Genomic DNA, 27,660 nt, shown 5'->3' with positions numbered 1-27,660 from the left:
TAAATGCGTATTCAGATGCTACTGATTAACTCCAATAGTGTTTCCTTCTACATATATATTTAGGGCAAATGCCCAATACCTGATCAAAAATAGAAATACTAATCCAGTTTTATAAGGAATAAAATGAATTGTCTCCACAATAATAATGTATATTGCTAGCAATAATGTGATATTATTAATATTATTGCTAGTAATTATAATAATGTAATTGCTAGTTGTTATATATTTTCTAACTAAAGTAGGTTTTTTTATAGGTATACATGTAAAGTCATAGAACAGAATGTGGTGATTTTTTTTAAGATTTATTTTTTTAATATTTGAGAGAGAGAGAGCAGGAGGAAGGACAAAGGCAGAGGGAGAGAGAGAATCTCAAGCAGACTCCCCATTGAGCACAGAGCCCATCATGGGGCTGTATCCCATAACCCTGAATTTATGACCTGAAATCAAGAGTTGGATCTTGGATCTCCATTGACTGAGCTACCCAGGTGTCCCCAGAGTACAATGATTCTTAAAGAGCAAGTACCATCTACTAATGCACCAGTTCTATTTAATAAACGGACCACGTTGCTAAAAAAGTAAGTGTATTAGTGTAAAATATGGTATTATTAAGTAGATAAAAGGAAGAAAAAAGATACAATGCCAAACAGATGGAGCTTCAAAACATCAAACTGTCATATTCTTAATTCGCATATTTCTTTACAGTTCTTTACCACCATGCTCAGCACACTGTGTAAACTGTCATTTAACCATGTTCATTAACTATCTTGATTTCTTTCTTTAACCTTGTGCCTTGGATCATGTGAAATAATGAAAACTAAAAAAAACAAGGAAAGATTAAATGAAGAGAGACGAAGAAGAACCCAGCATTCCCTGTGACCGTTTTTTTATTAAAATATAAAAGGACATAATTTTATCTCTGATGGTGGATTATTATGTGGAAAAGGCTAATTACTTTTTTTTTCTTGGTTAGGCCAAAGGTAGAGAAAATGGGTTTTAATTATTTACACAAGAACTGTAAGGGTTCCGTTAATTCGGTGAAACACTTCATAATCACCTACCATTCACTCATTTAATTCAGAGATGTAGACAACAGCCATGAGCCAGCCACCAGCTTTTACAAAGTTTTGTTGAACAAATCCATGGCCATTCATTATATTTTCTATGGCTGCTAAAACAGCAGAGGGGAGCAGTTGCGACAGAGACTTGATGGTCCACAAAGCCTAAAATATTTGCAACTGGACCCTTTATAGAAAGGGTTTGCAGACTCTTGATTTAAGCAGGACTCCTGATTTGTTATCGCTTAACAAGAGTTTTGCAGAGTCCAAATGGCATTCGTCACGGTGCTAAGACTCCAGCAACAAACATACAGCTATAGTCTCTGTCCCATAGAGTTTATATTCTAGTGGAAGAGATAATTAAACAGCAATGACACCAGCAGTATGATCAAGTCTATAATAGGGAATGTGGCAGGTGATGGGCACACAGATCAAAGGCACCACACCTGGGATGGAGAGGGGTATTTGTAGTAAGGGTGATCCTGGAAGGAAATGATATCTAAACTGAAATCTGAAGGGTAACAGTCAGTCAGGAAAATAAAACCAGAGCTGGGGAAGGTTAGGGGACAAAGGAAGGAGTGCAAGGTAGGTTGTGAGTGTTGCAAGGAGAAAGATATATGTGGAGTCCAATGGATAAAAGAAAGTGTGGCATGAGTGAGGTCTAGTCCAGTCAGAGCAAAGGCTTCTAGCAACAGGTGGTAAAAGAAAAGCTAGAAAAGCAAGCAGAACCCAGATTATGAGTCTTATAAAGATGCCAAGGAAAATGGAAAGCCAGTGAAAGATTTAAATTATGAGATACAATCATATTTGTATTTTAGAATGATCACTTAGACTTCAGTATGGATTTTGGAGGGGAGGAAGGCTAGAAATAACAATTAAGAAGCTATTGCTGATAATGCTGCTATAAACATTGAAGTTCATGTGTCCCTTCAAAATAGTGTATTTACAAATTAGTAATTTTACTAATTTGAAGGGATACATGCACCCCAATGTTTATAGCAGCATTATCAACAATAGCCAAATTATGGAAAAAGCCCAAATGTCCATTGACTGATGAATGGATAAAGATGTGGTACACACACACACATACACACACACACACAATGGAATATTAGCCATAAAAAAGAATGAAATATTGACATTTGCACCAACGTGGATAGAGCTAGAGTATTATGCTATTTGAAAGGAGTCAATCAGAGAAAGACAAATACCATGATTTCACTCATATGTGGAATTTAAGAAACAAAATAAATTATCATAGGATGAAAAAGAGAGAAGCAAAGCAAGAAACAGACTCTTTTAACTCTAGAGAGTAAACTGATTATGACCAGAGGAGAGGAGGGTAGGGAACGGGTTAAATAAATAGGTGATAGGGATTAAGGAGCACATGTGTTATGATGAGCACCACCTAATGTATGGAAGTGCTGAATCACTATATTGTACACCTGAAACTAATATTACACTGTATGTTAACTAGCTGGAATTTAAATAAACACTTTTGAAAAAAAGAAGCTGTTGTAGAGATGGAATTTCCAGTTATAGCCAAGTGAGGAGATTGGCAAATACTCTACCTGAAAAGCAACTATAAAGCTAGAAAGATGGGCAAAGAAAAAAATCATCTTTCACGTCTGAAAATTAATAAAAGCATTCAATAATCTGAGAAGCATTTATATATGAAAAGCTGCTTAACTTCCCAAGTAGGAACATGGGAATCTGTGCACTGGACTTGGGCCACCTCCCTCCCAACTCTGGCTCAGTTGACAAGGAAATTTTCCAGGGTAGGGCAGGTCACAAGGACCAGCAGCTTCTCCCAGCTTCTCCCAGACTCCCAGAAGGGGTTTGCTCAGTGTGGCTGGAGGTGGGGGGGAAGGCCAGTGGTTATTGGTAAAAGTGACAATCACAACAGTAGTTGAATAGGAAAGGCTCATAGCTCTGCTAGCCTGAGTATGTAGTCATTGTTGAGAAGGCATAGTTCTTGCTCGGCTGTGTGTATGTGCCACTTATACTGGAGAAAACCCAAAGGAGTTGTGATGCCTCGCTGACCGTGAAGCTGAGCACGTGTGCATAGGAGACACAAAAGGGCCCAGCAAAGAGTTAGAAGCCTGGGCATACTTGAAAATGGCATGAACTTTGAATATCGCCTGCTTTACCCTTGTACATATTTACCCAGCAGAGAACAGAAGCCTTGCTGGCTTGACGTGGTTGAGGACTACCTCTATCCAACCTCTGTCTAAACAAAGCAATGTAGACACAGGGGTGACTTCAAAGAAGGGTAAAAATAAAAACAAGACTATTAAAAAAAAAAACTAAAAATCATGAAGCAGAGACATCAGCAGTGACAAACCACAGAGGAGACAAGTTTCACAGATCTTGCCAGGTAAATCACTTGACAGTGAGAGAAACAAAGGAACAACAACAATCTTCGGTGGGCAGAAAAGTCAGAATCCAGGGTTGCTTGAAATGTATTATCTGAAATGTCCAGATTTCAACAAAAACTGCCAGACACAAGGAAATAGGAAGTGTGACGCAGACTCAGGAAGTAAAGGAACCAATAAAACTTGCCACATGTTACTGAGTTATGTGCTTCGCCAGGTCACATCCTCTAAGAAGCAGACCAAGAGGAAATAAGACAGGCAAGAGATTCACCAGTGGAAATGCTTATTAAGGGGAAAGGGAGCAGAAATAGATAGGAAGGGCCTTTGGGCCCCGGTCAGGTCTGAGACCTATGAAATGAGAACGGGAAAGGAAGGATTGGCTAGAGAGCCCCTGGTCTGCAATGCAGACCGACAGAGTCTCAGCTATAGAGGAGCCCAGTCCTGGGCTGTGGTAGCCACTCTCAGTGACTGCCTAGGAGTAGCCCAGGGGAAGTGTGGTCTCAGTGTGACGAACAGACGTGAAGATGCTGCTGCTCAAACAGACCATTTGGCCTTCCATGATACATCCACGCCTGCATGCCCACTCCCAGCTGCCTCTTCCTTCTGGTTGGCTCTCCTCTTCTGCTTGCATGAATAACTCAGGCCTCTCCACCTCCCCTGGCATTAGCCATCTCTGGGCATCTCTAGTCTTCTAAGAGCACGTTTACCTGATCCCTAGGGCCTCACCAGAGCCCCAAAGTCAATGAATTCTCATATAACTGTTCTTTTGTTCCAACCCTTTTGATCAAGGACCCTCTAAATCTAATTCCAGGGGTAATTCCCTCATTATTTTCTTTTAAAGGCTTTATTTTTTTTAAAGTAATCTCTATACCCAGTGTGGGGCTCAAACCTACAACCCCGAAATCAAGAGTCTCAGGCTCCACCCAATGAGCCAGTCAGGTGCCTCATAATCCCCTCATTCTTAACAGTATATGCTAGCTAATTCTTATAACTCTTTTTAAAAGAGTATAGTTTCCTCCTTCCCTTATCAGGCCAAACTCATCCCTGCCAGGTGATGCAAAGATTTAACCCTGATCATCACTCTGGAAGCCAGGACAAGAGGCGGGAGCAACTCCTGAGGGGGCGCCTGTTACCTTGCAGGGGGAAGATCTCTGTAAAATCAACTTCAGGCAGGAGGAGTGAGAGCTCCTACCAGAGAAAGGAGACCAGCTTCAAGCCCTGAGTTTTCAGGGTCCCAGGCTTTGCCAGCCAAGGCCTTGACCTCAGCATGAGAGACCTGCCTAGAGTCTGAACATTTAAACATCACCAGAGTTCTGTGACTCTGTCATAGCTTCTTTCTATTGCTCAGCTGTTTTTACTCTTCCTTTTTAGAAGATAAAGATCTCTTCTTAAGCTGTCAGAGGCCCTCTGGCTCGCACACTTAGCCTTTAATGGTTTGTTAACTGCCCTCAATTTCTCATTATCCCATCAAAGGACATCAACATAGCTTATTAAAAATAAGGCAATTCTACTCCTTGTAGGCATTACTCCCTGATATATTTCACATACCAGAATCACTGTATTTCTCTCTAGTGGGACATTTTCTAAAAATCTTCAGCATTTGGGATCTTGCCTTGTGCCACAGACTATACCATGTCCTCCACATTCTAATCAAGATAGGCTCCTTTATGCCAGCCTGCAAGCAAGTGAGCCAGTCAGTCCCAAACCCATCTTACTGTTGGTTTTCTCAGACCCAACTCTTGGTATGGCCTGTGTCAGTTTAGGTCCTTCACAAAACCGGCACTGAGGGTAAGCCACGCAAGAAATTTCCTGGGGCAAGGATGAAAGGAAGGGAGCAGGAGTAGGGAGGGAGAACCATCAGACTGCAATGCAGTTCTATCTCCTGCAGAAGGAGAGAGGTAAGGAAGGATTGGGTGGGAAGAGGCTCACCTCTGTGGATTGCAGAGAAAGTCTCAGCAGGGCTGATGGAGGGCCCCAGAGAAGACTGCCTCGAGAGGAGTCCCAAGACAGGAAGGCATGGCCCGGCTTGAGTACCCACATCATGCTCCATCATTGGCTGAGTCATTGGCTGGGAGTCATGGACTAAGACGCCTGACTTGGGTATGAGTGCCATGTGGCTCTAGGTGAGGCAGCTGGAAAGTGTCAGTCAACTGTGATCCTCAACAGGCCTACTGTGATGAAGTATACTTCCAAACTCTACATGTGTTCTCTGACAGTGTCTCTGAGGATCCCCAGACTAGAGCATTTGCACAAATGTCTCCCTTTATTTTAAATTCCTATGCCTGCTTAAGGGATCTGTCCCCTCTAATGATCTCACTGCTTCTGAAAACCTAAATGCACTCTTGGCACTTATGCCCCAAATTTGAAGATCTCACTTCATTCCCCAAAGTGGTATGTACTATCGCAGTGCTATGATAGGTATCTAACAGATGAAAGATTTGGTGATGATGAGGAAGATTCCAAGAGAGAGACATGAAACACTTATATTTTAATTTTAGATGCTATCATTCCTAAAGTCCGCTGATCTTTCTCTGCTACAAGGAATCTCTTACTGGGCTTTCCCATCCTCCCTCTCCTCCATTTGTCTCTTCCTGAGAACTTTTCCCCATCTATTTCTTATTTCAGTCTCAATTTTCAAAATTCTCCTTCTCCTGGGTTATCCAAAGAGGGAAAAATCATCAGTATTCCTGTGTTTTTTATTCCTGCATATAGTTTGTGGACAGATGTTTGTCTTTTATCTCAACTACTACCTAAGATGATGATCTGGAGTCTAATTGGGTATAACCAAAAAAGGGTTAATAGGGTGTTTTTATTAAGTATTGTAGTCAATCCCAGATTTCTGGTATGTTCTCATATCTTGGTTTGGCCATTCTCACTATGTTTTTATTTGCTAATAAATTATTAAAAACTCAATCTTAGATTAAATGGAAGGTTATGATAGACCTCATGAAAAGATACAAGAAAACAAACAGCCATAAGCCACAGACTTTTCTATGCTATCCTCATCTCAAGTTCATTTTCCAATCTATTGGTATTTTCATCTTTGAAGGAGGTAACATTCAGTAATGGCAAATGTACATAAAAAACACTACATATCAATTTATGAACAGATGTAGGCATGTAGCCAACATGTATAAAAGGAAAATGTTTTAGGGAGCTGATTCTTTGATGTGTATGTTCTTTTATAAGAATTTTTCTTTATCTCTCCCATAAAAATGGAGCCTAGTTCAAAGCACAATCAGTCTTTCATGGTAAGGACAATGGATGGAAGCAATTTGAAGCAAATGCCCTTTGATTAAATAGATGACTATTTGACTTCTTAATAAATAATCAACATCAAAATAAAAGCCTAGATCTTTTCAAGTTCACATGGCTATGGTTTATTTTAGCAGAATTAAAATGGTATATGCACTTTGAACTCTACAGCTTAAATATTTTTAGAAGACTCCTTGGAAATGATTTTAAAATAACCCAACATTGTTCATGCACCAAAGCATGGAAAACTGAAAGCAAATCAAGATCCCCAGAATACATATTTGCCTTTCAGCATCACCTTGTACCTGTAGCTTTGCAAAACGACCGTTGCATGTGTTGGTTTTGAAGTCACTTTTGATAGGGGGAGGTATGTGCTGCAAAATACAGATAAGCACGAAATGAACCGTGGATGAAAATCTAGTAGTTCTGAAACTGAAAGAGAATAGTGGTCTCAGCATTGCATGTTTGTCCCTTTGCCAATTTAAAATCTTCTCTATTCCAAATGATGCCACCTGATTATCCCAATTTTGAACCAGCCTCTCCTGCATTTGTACTAGTTTATTGGTATGGGGAATTTATTTTCTTACTTACAAATTCTTAAGAAAAGTGATCATTTTCACACGTGTTCTCTGCTAGGATGCCCCAGCAATGGCAGCTATGGTCACACTGCTGATAAACTGGTTGCCCTTCAGTTGACAATGCCAGCTGCCTCTTGCTTCAATCATGGCTGTCCCTTTAAAAGTCAGAGTTTTATTTTCTTCCCTATGGTTGGGACCATGTGTTCTCCCCAGTGAGTTGGAGATTCTTTCCCTCAAACACACAAAGCATAAAAATACAAAACAATAGCTCTGTGCCCAAGCTTAATTCTAATTACATATTTCCCTGAGAAGGCATTAGCTATGAAAAAAGACCAGTGTATCTGCTTACAACTTGCTTGTCCTTTGATTATTGCAGAGAGATTTCCTAAATGGTTACAGTTATTATACCAAAACAAACTACTAAAAAGCTAATATTAGCTTGTTAATTTTTTAAAATTTTAAATTAATTTCAGAAGTGAGAATAAAAAGTGTAAGTTGCCTTCATTTCCCCTTGCCTAGTCACAAACTTTCCACATTAGTATCACGTAACAGTTTGCTGTGTAGTCTTTCTGACCTCTTATGACATATATACTTACGTGTATAAGTATATGTAGCAGGTGGAATAGTGCCCCCAGAAAACTCACATCCACGTGCAACCTCAGAGTATGATCTTACTTGGGAATAGGGACTTTGCAGATGTGACCAAGGAAAGGATATTGAGATGAGATCATCTAGGATTAGAATGAGCCCTAAATTCAACTGTAATTACCCTTGTAAGAGACAGAAAAGAAGATACAGATACATGCAAAAAAAGATATGTGAAGATGAGGGCAGTAATTGGAATGGTGCCTCTATAAGCCAAGGAACATCAAGGATTGATTACTTGCAAGCACCAGAACCTGAAGAGAGTCATGATGCTGATTCTCCCTCAGAGCCTCCAGAAGGAAACAACACTGCTGACACTTGATTTTGGACTTCTGACCTCCAGAATAGTGAGAGAATAAATTTCTGTTGTTTTAAGCCACCAAGTTTGTGGTAATTTGTTGTGGCAGCCCTAGGAAACGAATATAGTACGTAATTATTTATACACACACATATATACGTACACACAGCAATTCTTGTCTTGGAAAGTTTCCATAAGAATCAGTGGTTCCAGGGGAAGAGAAAAAAAATAAAACAAGACAAAATCAGAGAAGAAGACAAACCATAAGAGACTCTTAATCATAGGAAACAAACTGAGGGTCACTGGAAGGGAGGGGTGCAAGGAGATGGAGTAATCGGATGATGGATATTAAAGAGGGTATGTGATGTAATGAGCACTGGGTGTTATATAAGGCTGGTGAATCACTGACCTCTACTTCTGAAACCAATAATATATTATATAATAATTAATTGAATTTAAATATAATTTTTTTAAAAATTAAATATTAAAAAAAAGAATCAGTGGCTCTCAGCAGAGGCTGTATGGCCATATAGAAATAAACACATGAAGGTTGTTTGGGTTTCCAATAATTGGAGGATGCTAGGTGCATTGAGAGGGCAACATTCATGCCAGTCCTACACAATTAGAAATTGTTTAACCTTCCGCATGACTTTTGAATATCTCACCAGACATTTATGTAGGTGAAAAACCCACTTATAATTATTTGAGGCAAGGACATTATGTTGTTATACAAGTATACACAACCTATAGTTTTAATATGCATACATTTTCTGTATTTTCAAAAAATATGATCACTCTAAAGTGAGAGAATTCTGCATTTTCTTCTGTTTAGAATCATGTCTACACAAGATGTCTGCATTGGTAGCTTCTGTCTCAAAGTTTCAGACATTGCTATTTTATCTTTTAATTTCGTTGTGCCTGAACATTTACATAATTAAATAGATATTGTATTCATCAGGATTCTCCTGATTAATATGAAGTTTATAATAAGGAATTGACTCATGTGATCATAGAGGCTGACAAGTTCCAAGATCTGCAAGTTGGAGACTCAAAAAAGCCAATGGAATAGTTCCTGTCTGAAGGGCAGCAGGCTTGGAAACCAGGAAAAGCTAAGGTTTCAATTCAAATCCAAAGGTGGAGAAAAGAAAACATGCCACAGTTTGAAGGCAGTCAGGCAGGAGGAATTGCTCCTTACTTAGGTGAGGATCAGTCTATTTGTTCTATTCAGGCCTTCAACTGATAGAATGAAGCTCACCCACCATTAGAAAGGGCAATCTACTGTACTAGGTCTACTGATTTAAATGTTAATTTCATCCAAAAACATCCTCACAGACATACACAAAATAGTGACTGATCAAATAAATATCTGGCCACTCTGTGCCCCAGTCAAGTGGACACATAGAATCAATCATCACAAATAATAATACACAATAATTGCTTTTTTTCATTTTAACCATATTTTAGTTAAATGTTATATTGGTTTCTAAAAAACTAATTAAGGTTATATTGCCTATGAATTTTGTTTTACAATAGTAAAGAGGGGGGTGCCTAGATGACTGTCAGTTAAGTATCTGCCTTTGGCTCAGGTCATGATCCCTGGAATCAAGCCCCAAGTTGGGCTCCCTGCTCAGTGCGGAGTCTGCTTCTCCCTTTCCTTTGTACCCCCCTCAGTCCCTCTCTAATAAATAAATAAAACCTTTTAAAAAAATAAAAAAATAGTAAAGGGGACACTACAAAATATTCATTATAAAGTGAAGTCACTGGCTATTAGAGGGTGAAGAAGCACTCACTTGACTGTGCTACATTCAACTGAAATGGTTTAATAGTCCTCCATATGTGGACATACAATAACACATTTAATTAATTAACACTTTATTTTTTTTATTAATTTGCTATTACCAAAATATCATGGAGAACACCTTCATACATGTATCTTTGTACATTTTACGATATTTCTGTATAATAGATTCCTCAAAATAGAATTCCTCAAAAGAGTATGCACATTAAAAATGTTAATAGACTCTGTAACAGGGTAGGTGGTTCAAGAAAAGAACTTTCTCTTCAATTGAAATTATATACCAAAGACTATAAAACATATATGTAGAGACACTTTTGAAACAAGGATGGAAATCTGGAAGCCTCATCCATTCCTTTGTGGACTAAGGTGGTTCTTGGGCATCTCCACAGAGCTCTTTAGATGTCAGAACATAACTTGAAAACCACTGGCCTGGAATACAATTTACCCCTTTCTTGGTGGCTTTGGCCTTGTGAAGATAGCCCCATGAGGCTCTTCAATACCTTCTCTTCATTCTACCTGTCATCTAGTTCATTATCATCAGGTTAAGGGTCAGTCCATTTGTCAGGTGTATGGGCCAACCAGCTAGAATCCCCATGCTGCCTTTATTATTATTATTATTTGCCTTAGAAATATTCAAAATACACATACTAAAAAATACATAAATGTTAACATACAGCTTAATAAAATAGCAAATGTACATAGCTATATAGCCATTACCCAGATAAAGAATAGAACCGTACTAGCACACCATACTACACACAACCACCTCATTCCACCCCAGAGGTAACCACTGTACTGACATATATAGTAATCACTCACTTGTTTCTCTTTATACTTGTACCCTAGGAAATATCATATATAGGTTAATACATATAGTTTCTCTTTTTTTAGATTTTATTTATTTATTCGTGAGACACACACAGAGAGAGAGAGAGAGAGAGAGAGAGAGAGGCAGAGATGCAGGCAGAGGGAGAAGCTGGGTCCATGCAGGGAGCCCGATGTGGGACTCGATCCCGGGACTCCAGGACCACACCCTGAGCTCAAGGCAGACTCTTTAACCTCTGAGCCACCCAGGCATCCCACTATAGTTTCTTTTTTACTGTTTCAGGACTTCATATAAAGGGATAATACTGCAGCCATTTTTTATTCTTTGGTATAATATTATTTTTGTGAAATTTTAAATTTTTATGTGGTATTGCATATGGTTATAGGTTTTTATTTTAATTTTTATTGCTATGTGACATTCAATTCTATGAATGTACCATAATTTAATTATCCATTCTATTGTTGATGGGCATTTGGTTGTTTTCAGTTCAAGGCTATTATAAATAATGCTGCTATGAACTTTTCCATACATATCTTCTAGTTCACATAGTCTTGCATTTCTATTTCACAAATAGAGATAGAATTGCTGGGACATAGGATATGCACCTGAGCTTTCTATTCTGGGTTGTTTTACTAAGTAAACAACCAACTCTACTGGTTTTAAAAAGTATTTGTTCTGTAGATTACCTGATATTCACATGTAATTGCAATAATCAGTTCTCAAATATTTTCCATAATATTTAATAAAATGTGGGATTGTATAGGCTTTCTTTCGGTGTGAGGAAAATATTCTAAAATTAGTGGTTTTTAATTTGTATGGTTACCCAACAATAAATATACCAAAAACCTCTGAGTTATATACTTTAAAAGAATAGATTTTATGGAATGTGGATTATTCTCAATTGTTATAAACAAACTCCCAAATGGCAATAAAAATTCAGGATTGTTGATGACAGAAGCAATATTATAGGAGACTCTTTCTTCTTCTTCTTCTTCTTCTTCTTCTTCTTCTTCTTCTTCTTCTTCTTCTTAAGATTTTATTTATTTATTCATGAGAGACACACAGAGAGAGGCAGAGACACAGGCAGAAGGAGAAACAGGCTGTCTGTAGGGAGCCTGATACAGGACTCGATTCCAGGACCCCAGGATCACGCCCTGAGCCAAAGGCAGATGCTTAACCACTGAGCCACTCAGGTGCCCCTAGGAGATTTTTGTACCTCCAATCAACCTACCAAGAACTAAGTGTTGGGGGACAGGGCACGGAGTGGAGAATTGGGGTGGGCGTAGGTAAAGAAGTGGGACGGTCAGCAAGAAAGTGGTAGGCTTAAATGGTAGCTTAGAAAAATGTCATGGAAGCCTGTATTATCTGATTATGGGAAATAAGGAAAAGAAAATGGAATAGGACTGGGGGAGTACTTTAAGCAACAAATATGCTTAAATGTGCATGATTTTCTGATCTGCAAGTATCAGCTCTCCACATCCCAAGGAGTGTTAACATGTTCACAGAATGCGTGAAGAAAATCGAGTTTTAGGGCTGGAAGCCAGGGTCACGGGGTTAACATATATAAGTAATATTAATACTAACAATCACAGCTAACACTTACTATTTCACATTTATTTTGTATTTATTATAAGATTTCAAGTCCTGACTGTATCACCTATTATCTGTGTAAGCTTAAGGAAGCTACTTTGCTTCTCTTGACCTTACTTTCTTCATTCAGTAAGCTGCTAGTGTGCATTTCAGTTTCAGAAACTATGTCATGGGATTTGCCAGTCTCTCCCCTGCTTTACCTTAAAGAAGGGGTACCCAGCAGTAGATATGCCAGTTAGAAGGAGTGTACACTTATCTAGCTCTTCCCCATGTACACCCTCAACATAATCTTCTTAATGAGGTAAGGCTGCTGGCCAGAGACAGGAACATCCTGTCAAGATGTGGTCAAGAGAACACAGAAAACTGCCTTTCTGTTTGTAACTAGAGAAAAGGAGAAAATAAGAAAAATAATGTCTTAACAAATCATCCTGTCACACAAGCATCCCACCAGCTGAAGAATTCTAAGCAGTGTAACTACAAAAGCCCTTGTTCAAATTGTATGGTGTTGTGTATAGTATGAGAACTAATTTTTTTAAGTCCATAAAGGATTCTTTAAAATACATCTTTTTACCTTTTTTTTTTTATAAGTGGGGGATAAGCTCATTTTTGTTAACAAATGAAGGTAAGTAACACAACTCATGTCAGTTTTGCTCATTTAAAAGGTCTAGGGACATGTAAAGTACCCAGAAAACTCCAACAGGCTGTTGCTATCAAATCAATCAAGATGGCTTCTTCAGGAGTTGAATATCACTCTATATAACACTTTTCTTCTATAAATGAAGGCCTTGTTTTACAACTGGCCTGGATGCTTCTGATTTTATTGGAACTATACTAAGAAGCTGGTTTGCTGTGAATTCCTGCCTTGTGGCTAAAGGTACACAAAGTCAACACAGTGCCTGAGCTGCTGCTAGATCTCACGCCACCCACGTCCCAGGTGGAATTAAATGTCCTCAAGTAGGCTACTTTGAAATTCTAGTTTTTAAAGCATGCTTTTCAGAGCAGCAAAACACAAATGACTGTGTGTATATTTACTGCACTTTATGCATCCCACATATAAAAGCAGTATTGAACATTTATGAGGGTTCTCCTCTGAAAAGCTGCAGATCATAATAGAAAGTATGTTTTTGCATTTTTACTCAAACCTCAGACTCCAATAGACTGAGGGCCTAATGGAGCCAAGGAAAAAGAGGGAGTTGGTTACCACAACATACAGTTTTCCTGGCACAAGTAAATCTGTCTCACTCACTCAGGCCTTGAGGCAAAGGAACAAAAGAACCCAAGCAGTTCCAGAACCCTTTGCCCACATCTGCCCATGCCCCTGCTCTTTTTCTGCACAGAGCAAGAGAAAGGAAAAATGAAGCAGGCGGTGCCCACGAGCTCTGCAAGATGGGATAAAAGGGAATACTGGTAACCTCTTCATCTTTTTCCACCGCACATCCAACACCTTTTCCTTGACTTTCAAAACTATTGTACACAGTTGAAACGGCAAAAGTCTAATTATGAGTGACTTTGAAATGTTTGCCTTAAGCAAGTCAACTTGTTTTCAAGGTACTCTAGTAGCAAATGTTCACTGCATTTATTGTTTGCAAAGTATTTGAAAATACTTAATGTCTTCCCAACCATCTTCTTGTAATAGTCAGGGTCCAACAAGGAAACCATTCTATTTTTTTTTTTTTTAAGGAAAATCCATACTTGGAAGTAGTTACAAGGGTGATAGAAGAGTTGGAAGCCAAACAAGAGATAGTGAAGCCAAGCAGAGATTAACAACAGCAGAGAGACAAAGGAAGTATTGGAGTTTCCAGAGCCCAGAGCCAGGAGCTGGCACCACAGCAGACCTGTCCAGTGGGAGCTGAGCCAAAGGGGAGATGCAGCTACAGCTGGAAAAGCCATTCAATGCAGAGAGCTGCCCTGTGTGCACCCTTCCTCCTGTACCTCCACTCCCCAACCCCACCTGCAACCTCTTGCCAGTGTCTTGCAATGCCCAAAAGCCAGATGCCAACTGAACAGGAGAGTCTGGGAATTAGCCTGCAGGCAGGGCTGAGCCTCTCTGCCATGGAAAGCAGAGAAGGAGATGGGGGAATGAATATGAGGGCACATTGAGATCACATTTTTCTGGACCATTCTCTGGCTTCTCAAAGCTAAAGAAAAAATATTCCTAATATGAACTCTCTAGCTTACTGGATAATGGAGAAGATTAAGTTCTAAAGGCTGCAGCCACTAAATAAACTGCCTTACATTACCCCTACCTGCTAACTCAGTACCACTCACCTGTGGAATCATCAGTATCTATAGTTCTTCCAACAAAAGCTCTTGTCCAGTGGGACCCATTGTAGGCTCATCCAGAGGAATAATCTTTTTTTTTTTTTTTTTAGTTTTTTTTTAGTTTTTGACACTGTGTCAGTATCTTCTCATACTTACAAAGGAACTATTAGGCAGCATTTTATGAGCTGTCACAAGGAAAAATGGCTGATGGGTGCTTTTGCCATGTATGTCTTCCAGAGCTTTGAGGGTAGGGAGAGAAAAGGAGGAAAAAACTAATGTGAACAAATGGTGAGATACATCTCCTGTCCTCTTTACTAGCACAAAAACACCCTATTCCCTTTCTTATTTTTTCCTCTCCTTTTAAAGAAGAAAGGATATACCTAGGAGAAATATTTGGACTATCTAAGGATGGGGAACAAGGGCAGTTCAGCCAAAAACAGCTGGAATGTATCTGCAATGGGAGTGGACAAAAAAACTGCTCTTTCTGTGCCATCAGTGAATCGTTGCTGTGAGAAAGCCAAAATAGCAACCTCTTTATCTCCAAAACAATTCTCCCTGAGGCCAGTTCCCAGCTTAATATGCATACCCAGGACACTTCCCAGCTGTCTGGCAGGGCTGAGCTGTTCTCTACTGACCAGAACCTCAGATCACAAAGGAAGCTGCCAAGTTCAAGGACTTCAACATCACATGCAGTAGAGGGGCACAGCAGGTCTGGGAAAGTCCTGTGAGATAAGCCACTACAGTGGGCAGTCTGAGTACAGAAGGAAACTATTGTCTTTAATATAAGTGACATAATTGGCATCTATTCAGCACTTGCTGTGTGCAAGGCTCTCTGTTATCTTACTGAATCTCCACAGTAGCTCTTTGTGGTCACCATTCCTACTTTCCCCATTTCATAGATGAGGATGCTGAGACTTTGAGATTACTTGTCCAGTACCTCAAGCTAATAAGGGGAAGATTTGAGACTCAAACCCATGTCTGTCTCTCCCACAGATCCAAAGCTCTTCATCACTTACTATTCTGCATATCAACTCTAAGGGAAGCTCAATGGAGAGTTTGCACATTCAGTGCTAACTAGCCTCACAAACAATCACTGACCTCATCACCCATGATTTACGGAAGAGTAAACAGAATCATTACTTGTTGGTTCTCTCTGTGCAATATCTGAATGCAAATGATCAGTGAACTCTTGCTCAGTCTTAATGACTGAATCATAGGATTTCTGCTGATGTTCTAGAAACTTCTATGTTCTGAATCTCTCCAGCTACCCAAACCCTAGAGAATAAATGCTCCATTTCTGCAACTTTTCTTCCCAGAGCTTCTCAGCTGGAATCCCAAAGATTGGAGTCTGTAGGCTGAGAACTTGGCCAATTCTGGAGTGACTACTAATCTCATCTTCAGGGAAGGTCATTTATCTTAATAGCATTTTGCTTAAGATCCATTGTATCTGAAATGGATATGATAGATTTCTACTCTTCTCCATCTGCTATCGCTAGACTTTGCTCTCATCTCTGCTGCATTGCTGGAGTCCAGATGGCTCATGTCTAGCATATAGACTCTTCTCCCTAGAAGTTGACCCTGTCCCTTGAATTCTTATATTTATAGAAGTAAAAAGAAAATAGATAAATACATCGCATATATTTTGTTACTTGTAAAACAAAATGGATAAATACATTGCATATATATTGTTACTTCCCTTTCCTGCGCCCACAGTTAGGGTGATCATTTAATTTATTGTCTGAACCAGGACAGTTAGAGAGTGAAAAAGAGGGCTAAGTTCCACGAAGACAACATGTGTAAAACAGAGCATCCCACAGTAGACAATGCTCATTGATCTTGTCCTTCTCACCAGTGATCCAGGCAACCCTTCAGAGATGAAAACCACATGTAATCATATAACTGACACCTTAGGACACTTACTGTTCACATGTGCATGCAACTCATTTCAATTTTTTGGCATAAATTGAGTGTTTATTCTGCAAATTTACAGATGAGTAAGGAGCTATTCACCTTCTAAAGAAAAGAAGGTGCTCACGGACAGATGAGAATCTAGTTCTGAAGAAAAGACAACATAAAATAAATAACTTTCTGAGTACCAATATTCTCTTCCATGAATGAATTTTCCTGGGTGAGGGGATCCCTGGGTGGCTCAGCGGTTTAGCACCTGCCTTTGGCCCAGGGTGCGATCCTGGAGTCCTGGGATCAAGTCCCACGTCGGGCTCCCGGCATGGAGCCTGCTTCTCCCTCCTCCTGTGTCTCTGCCTCTCTCTCTCTCTCTCTCTATGTCTATCATAAATAAATAAATAAATCTTTAAAATAAAATAAAAAAAGAATTTTCCTGGGTGAGTGAGACCAGGGAGCAATTTGCAAAGCAAGTTAGGCTTGAAATTGAATATTCCACTGGATTTCACTTAGAAGTGATATGAAATATATTCAAGATTTTAAAGTCAGAAAGTCCTGGATTCAAGTTGTGAAACTACATTTAGTTGTGTGGGGAAAAAAAGGAAAGTAAGAAGTTAGTGCCAAAGGAGAGGTAATATGCTTTAAAAGTAGAGAAAAGGAAGAGAAGAATTCTGTTCAGGAGATGTCTGTCTCACTGTGCTCCTTTATATAATTTCTTCCTAAAAATAATACTTAGTTAAAAATAGCAAAGAAGTACAAATAAGGAAACAAAAAAGAGATCCACAATCCTATCCTAGATCAGCATTGCTGATATTTAAAAACAACAACAAAAGGAATATAGATAAATGATCACAAAGTTCAAATAGTACAGAAAGACTTAAGAAATAAAATTCTCTTTCTCCACCCCCGGAATCACTCCCTGAAGTTCCCTCCTCTAGCATTTTCTTGTATACCTTTCATATATATATATAAAAAGGCATTTATCTGCATGTACATGTTCTGTACCTTGCCTTTTTCTACATAATAGTATATCTTGGAGGAATCTTCTATTTCAGCACATACAAATCATTCTTTTACCAAGAGGAAGAGTCCATCACTAAGATTATAATTTATTTCACAGCCCTTTTCATTTATTTGTTTTTGCTACTATAAACAATGCTGTGGTGCATATGTGAACTTCTTTAAAAGAATGTAGCTTAACTTCATAGGCTTACTAAAAGTGAACATTAGAATATGCTACAGGTATTTATTTGCACTTGTAGGTCTCTGGAGTTTATTCATTTTCTCTCATTGTCTGTTCCTGCTAGCTTCTCCTCACTTCTAGTTTCCTGTGTCCTTAATCCTCTGGTTTTTGGCAGGCCATCCTATCTCCCATGGTTTGCCTAGCCCCCATGATGATTGAACTTCATTTGGACTTGCTGTCCTGGCCTTGCCATTGGCATCCTCGCAGGACCTATCCACCTGTCTCCATCTGCCCTCTGGCTCTACAACCATAAAATGATGAAGCATCCATTTGGACACTTGTGATATTGTGATTTATAAATTATAAATATATATTTGATCTTCATCCTGATTCTGGCATAGAGCTACTGAAACCCTTAGAATTTCCTAAGTGACAAGAGCATTGAAGGTGACTTTTGTTATGTTAATAAGGTAACTTTTGGGATCTTCCTAGATCACCTAAGGATGGACCAGGTCACTAGAGGAACCAACTGTGGTGAATAGAGTTTTGGAACTTTCAGTCCCACACCCTGTCCCACACCCCCTCCCACACCCCGGGGAGAGGAGTGGGGCTGGAGACTGAGTTCAACCACCAATGGCCAATGATTTAATCCATCATGCCTATGTAATGAAGCTCCCATAAAAACTCAAAAGAATGGGGGTTCAGAGAGCTCTGGACTGATAAACACAAGTAAATTTGGGGAGAGTGGTATACCTGGTGAGGGCATGGAACTCCACACTCTTTCCTCATAACTTGCCCTATGCTTCTCTTCCCTCTGGCAGTTCCTGAGTTATTTTGTTTTATAATAAATTGGTAATCTAATGAGTAAAATGTTTCTCTGAGTTCTGTAAGCTGCTCTAGTAATTAATTGAACCCAAGGAGGGTGTTATGGAAAACTTCAATCAAGCTGTAGCCAATAAGAAGCACAGGTGATTACTTGGACTGGTGTCTAAAGACAGGAGAAGGGGGTCAGTCTTGTAGGATGGAGCCCTTAATCTGTGGAATCTGGCCTGGTCTCCAGGTAGATAGGGTCAGAATTGAGTTGAACTGTGGGACACTCAGCTGGTATCTGAAAATTGCTCAGTGGTAAGGGGAAACCACATGTGCGCACACACACATGAATTTGGGTGCCCAGAATCATTAGTACTTGAACCTTATCAAGTACTCCTATTAGGTGAATGGGAATTTGACAGAAATGTTTCCAAGAGTGAAACTCTAAGTATCCTTTAAAGGACTGGGTGGATTTTAAAAGGTAGAACAAAGTCCTCAGGGGAGAACTAAACAATTTCTCCAAATACTCTGCAGCACATGACTCTATATAAGACAGATATTCTGTGAAAAGTCAACTAGTTTAGCATGATTCCTTTAAGTGCCACATTAGTACCTGGAGTCCTGTTTAATGTGAATTAAATTGCAATGAATATTCTCAAGCCAGACAAACTGTCTGCAAGATTATTGAGGGCCCACAGAGTGCCATAATGACCTAGAAACAAAGGCTCAGAGGCATTGATCAGGAGCTTGTATTGAGCTGGTCTCTTGGGAGGATTCAGATGCAGGGTTAAAGATTTTATGAAGAATTATGATTCTCAGTGACGAATGAAAAAAAAAGCTAGAGCAAAACCACCCTGCCAAAAATGAAAGAGTGTCTTAAAGACTTGACAACAGTGGCAGTTCTGCCTGCCAATGCTGTAGGATAAATTATGAACCACACAGCAGTTCAGAGTGGCTTAACGACAATTACTGGATGATGAATACATACTTGGAAATGCTACTATTTCTGCAATAGCATAATGATATCAAATTAACAAATTCTAGTTTATTCTTCTGTCTGAGGGTATGAGGATACAAATCAATCAGTTAAATATGTATAGGTACAACCCTACTTGTTGAAGATCCCAATGTTCTATAAAGACCTTCTGAGTAGCATCCATCCACCATTTTTCCATGTTTGGAAAAATGTAGACTACATGACCAAGGATGGATGGTCTAGATTTCATATTTACTTAGTGTGGTAGGAAGAATAATCACCCCCTAAAGATATCCAGGTTCAAATCCCCAGGACATGTGAATATGTAACCTCACATGGCAAAGGGACTTTGCAAATGTAATTAACTTAAAGACCTTGAGAGAGGGAGATTATCTTGGATTATCTTGGTGGGTCCAGTGTAATCACAAGGGTCTTTATAAATAAAAGAATGATGTAATAAGAAACTCAGAGTCAGAGAAGGCGATGTGATGACCATAGAAGTAGAGGTTGGAGTGATTTGAGAGAGGGGCCATGAGCCAAGGAATGCAGATGGTTCGCAGAAGTTGGAAAAAGGCAAAGAAATGGATTGTCCCTTAGAGCCTCAAGAAAGAACATGATGCTGCCAATACCCTGATTTTAGTCCACTGAAACTCATCTTGGGCTTCTGACCTCCAGAACTGTAAGAAAATAAATGTTTTAAGATACTAAATTTGTGGTAATTTGTTACAGCAGCAATATAAAACTAAGACACTTAATATCTTTCATTATTGTTTTCTTCTTTTCTTTGTCTCATAAATTCAGAGTCCGAATGCCAAGTCCAATACTGAAGGAAAATTCAACAAAGCCTATTTAACAAAGCATAAAAAAGATATAAAGATCCAAATGAAAGAAAGATAAATATAAAATAATACTATAATTTTTAACGCCATATTAGCCTAGAACCAACTTTGGCTAGTTGATAATTCAATTTATTTAAATATTTTCAGTATCTCTTACACACTCATATTAAATTTACCATAGTCCCAGAAGAGAAATTTCTTCTATGCATTTCATGGATATCTGAATATTTTAAAGGCAATAAATTTAAAATTTTAGGATTTCAAAACTTATATTCAGATGTTGTGATGGATTCTTTTGAGGATTCTCCATTAACTTCCCTGATAATTTCCACCTCTTTGGGAGTTGCCACTTGACCTACAGGGTTTAATCCCTCCTTCTAGCCAATATGAATTGGAATAAGGGCAGGCCACCAGGAACTCCTGACCCACTCTAGGCCAGTTATTTCTCCTGGGAATCTAGAATTTGAACTGTAAGATTCAAAGTCTGGGAATTGGAAGCAGAATTACTTTAATGCCATAATAGAGAAGCTCCATAAGTTCCACAGGTGAATGTTAGCCTTCCTATGCCTGGTTGTTAAAGTCTTCCTTGGATTCTGTAAGACACTCTATGTGGCAATACAATTTGTGTAAGTAGCAGCAATTCTCACCCTCCCTGTACCAACACTGTTGCCACAGTCCTGAGATTTGCAGCTCCTCTCAGTGATGGAATAGATTTACCTATCCCTTGAATCTGGGATGGCCTTATGACTTGCACTAAATGGTGGAATGCAATGAAAATGATATAGAAGTCTTCACGACTCCTCAGTCTATCTGTTGTCTGTCTGCCTGTCTTTCTCTCTTCTTCCTTGTTTACTATCAAAACAGGTTCAGTGTAGTCTTCAGGGTAATTAGACACATGTTACCCACTCATAGCCTTAGTTCCAGTCAAGAACCAGTCAACCACTAGACATGTGAATGAGACATTGAGGATATTCTAGATCTGCCAGTCCTCTTTTGACCTACCAGCTGATCACAAATTGATGAGCAAACCCAGGCAAGACTAGCCAAACCTTGCCCAGATGAGTAGATCTATCCATGTGACTCATAGATGTACAAGCAATTTTTTTCACCATTTTAAGTCAGGGTTTTGGGTGATCTACCATGAAGCAATTGAGACTACTATGACATTACAACAAAACACAGTTCCCACCCTCACAAAGTTGACATTCTAGTGGGCATTGTGGGAGATGTGAGGAAGCAGACAATACACAAACAAAATGTAAATATATGGTACAACAGATGAAAAATTAATAAGTCAGTATTGGAAAAATAGAGAGTATGGTGTGAAGGGAAGAAATTAGTATCTTCCAAAGAATGAAGATGAAAAGTATCTCTATAAGTTGACATTTAAGTAGAAACTCAAAAAGAGTGAGTAAGCCATACAAATATCTGAAGAAAAAGCATTCCAGGGGAGCCTGGGTGGCTCAGCGGTTTAGCGCTGCCTTCAGCCCAGGGCATGATCTTGGAGATGCGGGATCGAGTCCCACATCAGGCTTCCTGCATGGAATCTGCTTCTCCCTCTGCCTGTGTCTCTGCCTCTGTGTGTGTGTGTGTGTGTGTCTCTCATGAATAAATAAATAAAATATTTTAAAAAAAAGAAAAGAAAAGAAAGAAAAGAAAAAAAAAGAAAAGAAAAGAAAAGAAAAAGCATTCCAGATAGAAGAAACAGCAAGTGCAAAAGCCCTGAGGCAAGAGTGAGCCTGGCATGTTTGTGAAATAGGGAAGCTTTCTGGAGCAGAGAGGTAAGACAGAGACCAGGGAGAGATCAGAGCAGTTGCCAGGGCTCAGATCATGGTAACCCTGACAGTGATGATCAGGATTTTGTGGATTTTACTCTCAGCAAGATGAGAGGCAATTAAAAAGGTTCAACCACAGTAGGTAAGTGAAAGGAAACACATTTTACAATGCTCACCCTAGGTGTAGATAAACTCTAGATAGAAGAAGGGAGACCATTTGGAAGGCAGCTGCAATACTCTGGTAGAGATGATGGTGATTTGGACCAACATATTTTCTGTTCCTACAGGGCTCATCACAGAATTTGCAAATGTTTGAGTATGGGATGTGAATTAATGAGGAGGAAGGGATCACTGGAAGGTTTTGGCCTGATAACTGAAGGGACAGATAATCATTAATGGAAATGGAGGAAAGAGGAGGATTGAGGAAAATCAGGACTTTGGTTCTGGACATACCAAATTGGAGAGTGGTTCTAGCATTCAAAGGATAACATCAAGCAGATAGTCAGCTGTATGAATATGGAGCTGAAGTCAGAGCACTGAATTAGAGACATGAATTTGGAAGTCATTTGTGTATAGCTGGACTTAAGAGACCTGAGTCTGAGAGAAATCCTTCAGAGAGAATAGAGAACAGAAGCAGCCTTGGGGCTCCCTAATGATCATAGCCAGGAAGACAAGAGGAATAGGTAAGAGTTGACAAGGTACGAGAACCAACAGGGTTTCTGCCAATAAATTCTCTTCTCTTTAACCTAGCTTAAGCTAGTTTCTGTTATTTATGTAATGGGATAATACACAGATTTTAAAAAGAGGTTTTCCTTTCTAAAAATTATCCCTGTTGCCCTGTGGCTCTCTATGTGCTGGATCCAGAGCATCATGGATGCACAGGGAGGGCAAACACAAAGACCTCTCTGACCAAGCGATCTTTTTTTTTTTTTTTTTTGTCATGGTGGGCATAATAATCCAAAACCAAAACATTTTTTATTTGTGAGAGCTAAGAGTATGAGAAAGAAGTGGTTTTGTTTTGATTTCTAAAGAAGCTGAGCCAGAGCCTAAGGTAGATGGTAGAGTCCAGTAGGATATAATGCAGGATAGGGATTAAGGGCAGTTTCTAGCCCTATCCTCACCTCCCTCCTGCACCCACCACCCCCTCTTAGTCCCCTACCCCCAATCCTGGCACTGGAGGAAGATAAGATCACCTCCAGGGCAGGAAAAAAGGAAAAAGACTGGAGAGAGAAATCTGGAGCTCTGAGATGTTTGTGAGGAGCCTTCCCAGCCTGCTTTTCTCCACTGTCCGTCCACACTGATCAAAGTTGAAAGCCCTGCTGGGGTGCGTGTGTGTGTGTGTGGGGGAGCAGACAAAGACCCCCCCCCCCCAGGCAAGTTTGAAAACCCCTCAGCCAAAGGACTTTGTTCTCCACTTCCTAGCTGGGGTGCTAACAGGACTAACTCACAGTGCCTCTCACACCAATTCAGGAGAGTGAAGTGGACACGGTGGCCCTGTGTATTTAGGCAGAAAGAGCCTGGACTACTGGATACCTCCCCTGGTCTCCTCTGAATTCTGCAAGCCAGTATGCAGCATAGATAAGATTCACTGATTTCCTCATGTCCCCAGAGTTATCCAACTCTGGATATGGAGTTGGCTACAAGTTGGAGATGGAGATGTTGGAGATAGCTACAAGTTAAGTTTCTCCAGGTCTGCAAAGGAGTCACCAAGGCCAGGGGCAAAGTCCCAAACCAAGGCGTCAGGGTGGAGAGTTCAAAAGCCCAAGCCACAAGGAAGCCTCAGCTGAGGCTGGGAGAAGCAGTGGGGACAATGAGAACCACAGGAGTCTACCTCGCACCACCGGTGTGGGAGACCAGCCTGAGTTAGGTGAATTCCATTACAGGGAAATTCAGTTACATCTGAGCTCTGGTGACACATTTTTAAAGCAGGATGCCTGCTGGAATGGAAAAAAAAAATCCCTGCTTAATCTAGGTATCAAATGCTAGTTGTACATTCTGCTTATTCAACAACTAACCAGATATTCTGTAAATTCTACTGAAAATATTTTGGTGATGTTTTTGTCACTAATAATCGAGTGCTCTCCAGTTGGTGGTTTAAAATTTATTTTTCCAGGGGTGCCTGGCTGGCTCTATTAGTAGATATGTGACTCTGGAATTTGGGGTTGTGAGGTCAAGCCCCACACAAGGTAGAGAGATTACTTAAAAACAAAATCTTTTAAAATTTCATTTTTCCATATAAATGATATTATAAATAGTGGTTGGCTTCCCGTATTAGTTCATTAAGCCTATGTAATCCATAATATAATTGAATTATAACTAGTCTAGTTGGTGCCAGGGTGGTATAGTGAAAGGGTGTTACAAATGCCTAGCACCACAGTGGATCCTCAGCTATATATTTAGCTTTTCTGAGCCTCAGTTTCCTTACATGTAAAAAAGAGATAACAATATCTTTTCTTGTAGGTTTGTTATAAGAGTTAGTAACAATTTCCCTAAGATACCCAAATCTTCAGTTGTAAGAATTAGTAAAAATTTCTATAAGGCACCCAAATAATTTCTGTAAGATACTTCAAGTCTTAGCAATTGATCTTGGCTCAGCGTTGGAAAAAATGAAATGATTGAATAAATCTATTCTAAGCTACGGATTGTTCATACCCCTTTAATCCCCATAGAAGTATTTGCACTTTTAAGTGAGAAAGATCCCTAATTTAATTAAATTCTAAATAAAGGGATTTTCAGTAATTCTTTTAATAAGGAAGCCAACTAAAATTTAAACTACCGTGAGGGAAAGTAGTTTGAGAGAGATGAGCACCCTCTAGCAAGATGTATTTACCTGTTCAAGCTAGCCTAGGTCCTCTCTCTTAGGATTAGTTTAGGCTGCATATACCAGAAAAGCCCTAATAGATTTTAACAAGATAGAAGTTCATCTCTCTCATACACATAAAAGGAATCTTGAAGTTAGTGACCCCAGGACTAGTATGGCTACTTTATAAAGTCATCAAGCTCCATAGCTCCTTTGCTACCCTTGAGAGTGGGTCTTGAACTCACTGTACAGTAAGGCTGCTAGAGCACCAGCCATCATATCCACATTCTGAGCAGCATATGGAAGAAGGGGTAAAAAATCAAAACCACTTCTTGGAAGTTCCTACATAATAATTTCACCTGCATTTATTAGCTAAACTATAGACACATGACCATGACCATATCTAGCTGTAAGGACGGCAAGAAACACCCTTCAGTTGAGTTTTGTCTTCAAAATAAATTTAGGGTTCTATTACCAGGAATGAAAGGAAGAAGAGATGTCAAAAATAAGCAACCAGCAATCTCTGTCACAGCACTATTAAATGTGTAATTTAGCTCTTGCTTCTCAGTTGTAATTTCCCCCTTTTATACTCTGCTCTGTGATGATGGAGATGGGACCCTGCAAACTCCAATCTGCTTTGCCAGAGAATTCTAGAGAGAGACTAGAAGAACTTTCTATTATCCAGCTCTACTTCTACTTGATATTGGCAGTTCTTTCCAGGAGCAGCTTGCCATTTGCCAGAACTCACAGACCAGCGTCCTCTCTCCTCACTTCATGGTACACCAGCGCCAGGCTGGCACCCCTACCATGGACTGAACTGTGTCTACTCAAAGCTCATATGTTAATGCCCTAACTCCCAATGTGACAGCATTAGAGACAAGGCTTTTAGGAGATAATTAAGGTTAAGTAAGGTCATAAGAGTAGGGTCTGAATCCCAATTCTCTCTCCCTACTAGCGGGGCACTCAGGAATGGCCATGTGAGCACAGCAAGCAGGTGGCCATCAGCCAGCCAGAAAGAGAGATCTCATTAGAAACCAACTATGCCAGTGCCTGGGTGGCTCAGTTGGTTAAGCAACTGCCTTTGGCTCAGGTCATGATCTCAGGTCCTGGGATCAAACCTCACATTGTCAGGCTCCCTGCTTAGTGGGGATCCTGCTTCTCCTTCTCCCTCTGCCCCTCTGGACTCACACTATCTCTCACAATCTTTCTCTCAAAGAAATAAACAAAACCTTAAAAAAGAAAAAAAGAAAAAAGAAAAAGAAAAGAAACTGACTATGCTGGCACCTTGATCCTGGATGTCCAGAACCAAGCAAATAAATTTCTGTTGTTTAAGTCTCCCAGTTTGTGGTATTTTTTCTAAGGCAGCCCAAGCCGACTAACATGGCTCCCTCCTCAGAAGCCTGTTTTCAGAACTACAGGGCCCATTCTCCAATGTCTTCCTTTGCTCCTCCAGAACTGGGTGGGGGCAGGGCAGTAGCTATTTTCAGTAGTTGCCACCTTTTTGATCATTTCTGTCCTATTTTTGCCTTTTAAGTTCTTCAATGTCTAGTCAAGTCTTCATATTAATTTTTTTCACCTGTTAAAATAAGTGGCTATGGTTTCTGACTCTTGACTGAACCTTGACTGATACAATATGAACAGCTCCAGGTCACTCCCAGCCATGGCTACACACACCTAGACGTGCCAGTGGCACTTTTCCCAACCTTCATTTGCCCCAGACACATCTCTACCAAACCCCATCTGCCACTTCATACTTTTGCTTACCTTTGCCTCACAGTGGTCTTCGATCTAGATTCTTTCTCCCTTTGCCCAGCTGGATGATGTAGCTGGGTTTTGGTTCTCTTCCTCTATAAAACACAAATTCTGATATTCTTGCCTAAGAACTGAGCTGCACTGCTTTCCTAAGTCCCATGTTTTCCTGGATGGGATAAGGGTCATAATCTAAAATTATACACCCAAACCAGCTCCCTTTATCAAGCTGTTTTTTTTTTTTTTCAAAGTTTTAGAACTTTCTACTTTTATAGCCTGCCAAGTTCTTCCAACAGTTCCAATCTGTTCTCCTGATGGAGGGAATCCCTTGGAGAAGGTAGGACACTTAATGTAAGAAAACTAATTAATTAGTAAGGCAGGTATTTTATGTTGGGAGTAGCCTGAAATAATTGTGTACTTAGCTATGCAATTAAAGAATAATTTCCAGGCAATACATCATCTTCACACATTTTCAGGTTGCTTTCATATTCAAGATTTCTTTTCTGCCTCATCTTTTCAATGCTTTATTTATTTATTTATTTATTTATTTTTAAGATTTTTAGCTTATTTATTTATTTGACAAAAAGATGGAGAGAGCCAGAGAGCGCAAGCAGGGGGAATGGCAGGGGGAGAAGCAACCTCCCCACTGAGCAGGGAGCTTGACTCGGAGCTCAATCCCAGGACCCTGAGACCATGACCTGAGCTGAAGGCAGAGACTTAACCAACTGAGCCACCCAGGCGCCCTTCAATGCTATATTTAGATTGAACGTGTGTCCATGTATTGGAGGCCATGGAACAATAAAAAGTTTTTGGAGAGTTTATCTTTCCTTCCACAGTACTATTCCATTACCTCTGCTTCTCTTCTTAGGCTATCTGGTTTATTTTAACAGACTTTTCTTTCCTATCACTATAAATCCCACAATCACTAAAAAATGCTAGGGAAT

The 27,660-nt window shown here is 39.7% G+C and overlaps 1 long non-coding RNA gene across 14 annotated transcripts in view; it reads right to left on the bottom strand.

Annotated features, from left to right (window-relative positions):
• The window catches only part of LOC102157168, a 160,338-nt gene that overhangs the window by 109,911 nt on the left and 22,767 nt on the right, over positions 1 to 27,660 (bottom strand). For 8 of the 14 annotated variants that reach the window (XR_005363327.1, XR_005363326.1, XR_005363329.1 and 5 more), the window contains exon 3: positions 14,839 to 14,921. The exons of 4 other annotated variants lie outside the window; for them this stretch is intronic. This is a non-coding gene — a long non-coding RNA (uncharacterized LOC102157168). Of the gene's footprint in view, positions 1 to 14,688; positions 14,787 to 14,838; positions 14,922 to 26,731; positions 26,880 to 27,660 lie in introns of those variants that run through there. 2 more of the 14 variants (XR_005363334.1, XR_005363335.1) reach the window with 2 other exon arrangements.

The sequence above is a fragment of the Canis lupus genome, chromosome 8, assembly GCF_011100685.1.
Source record: "Canis lupus familiaris isolate Mischka breed German Shepherd chromosome 8, alternate assembly UU_Cfam_GSD_1.0, whole genome shotgun sequence".
Lineage (NCBI taxonomy): Eukaryota > Metazoa > Chordata > Mammalia > Carnivora > Canidae > Canis > Canis lupus.
The sequence above is the reverse complement of the archived record's forward strand: the minus strand, read 5'-3'. Positions and strand labels throughout refer to the sequence as shown.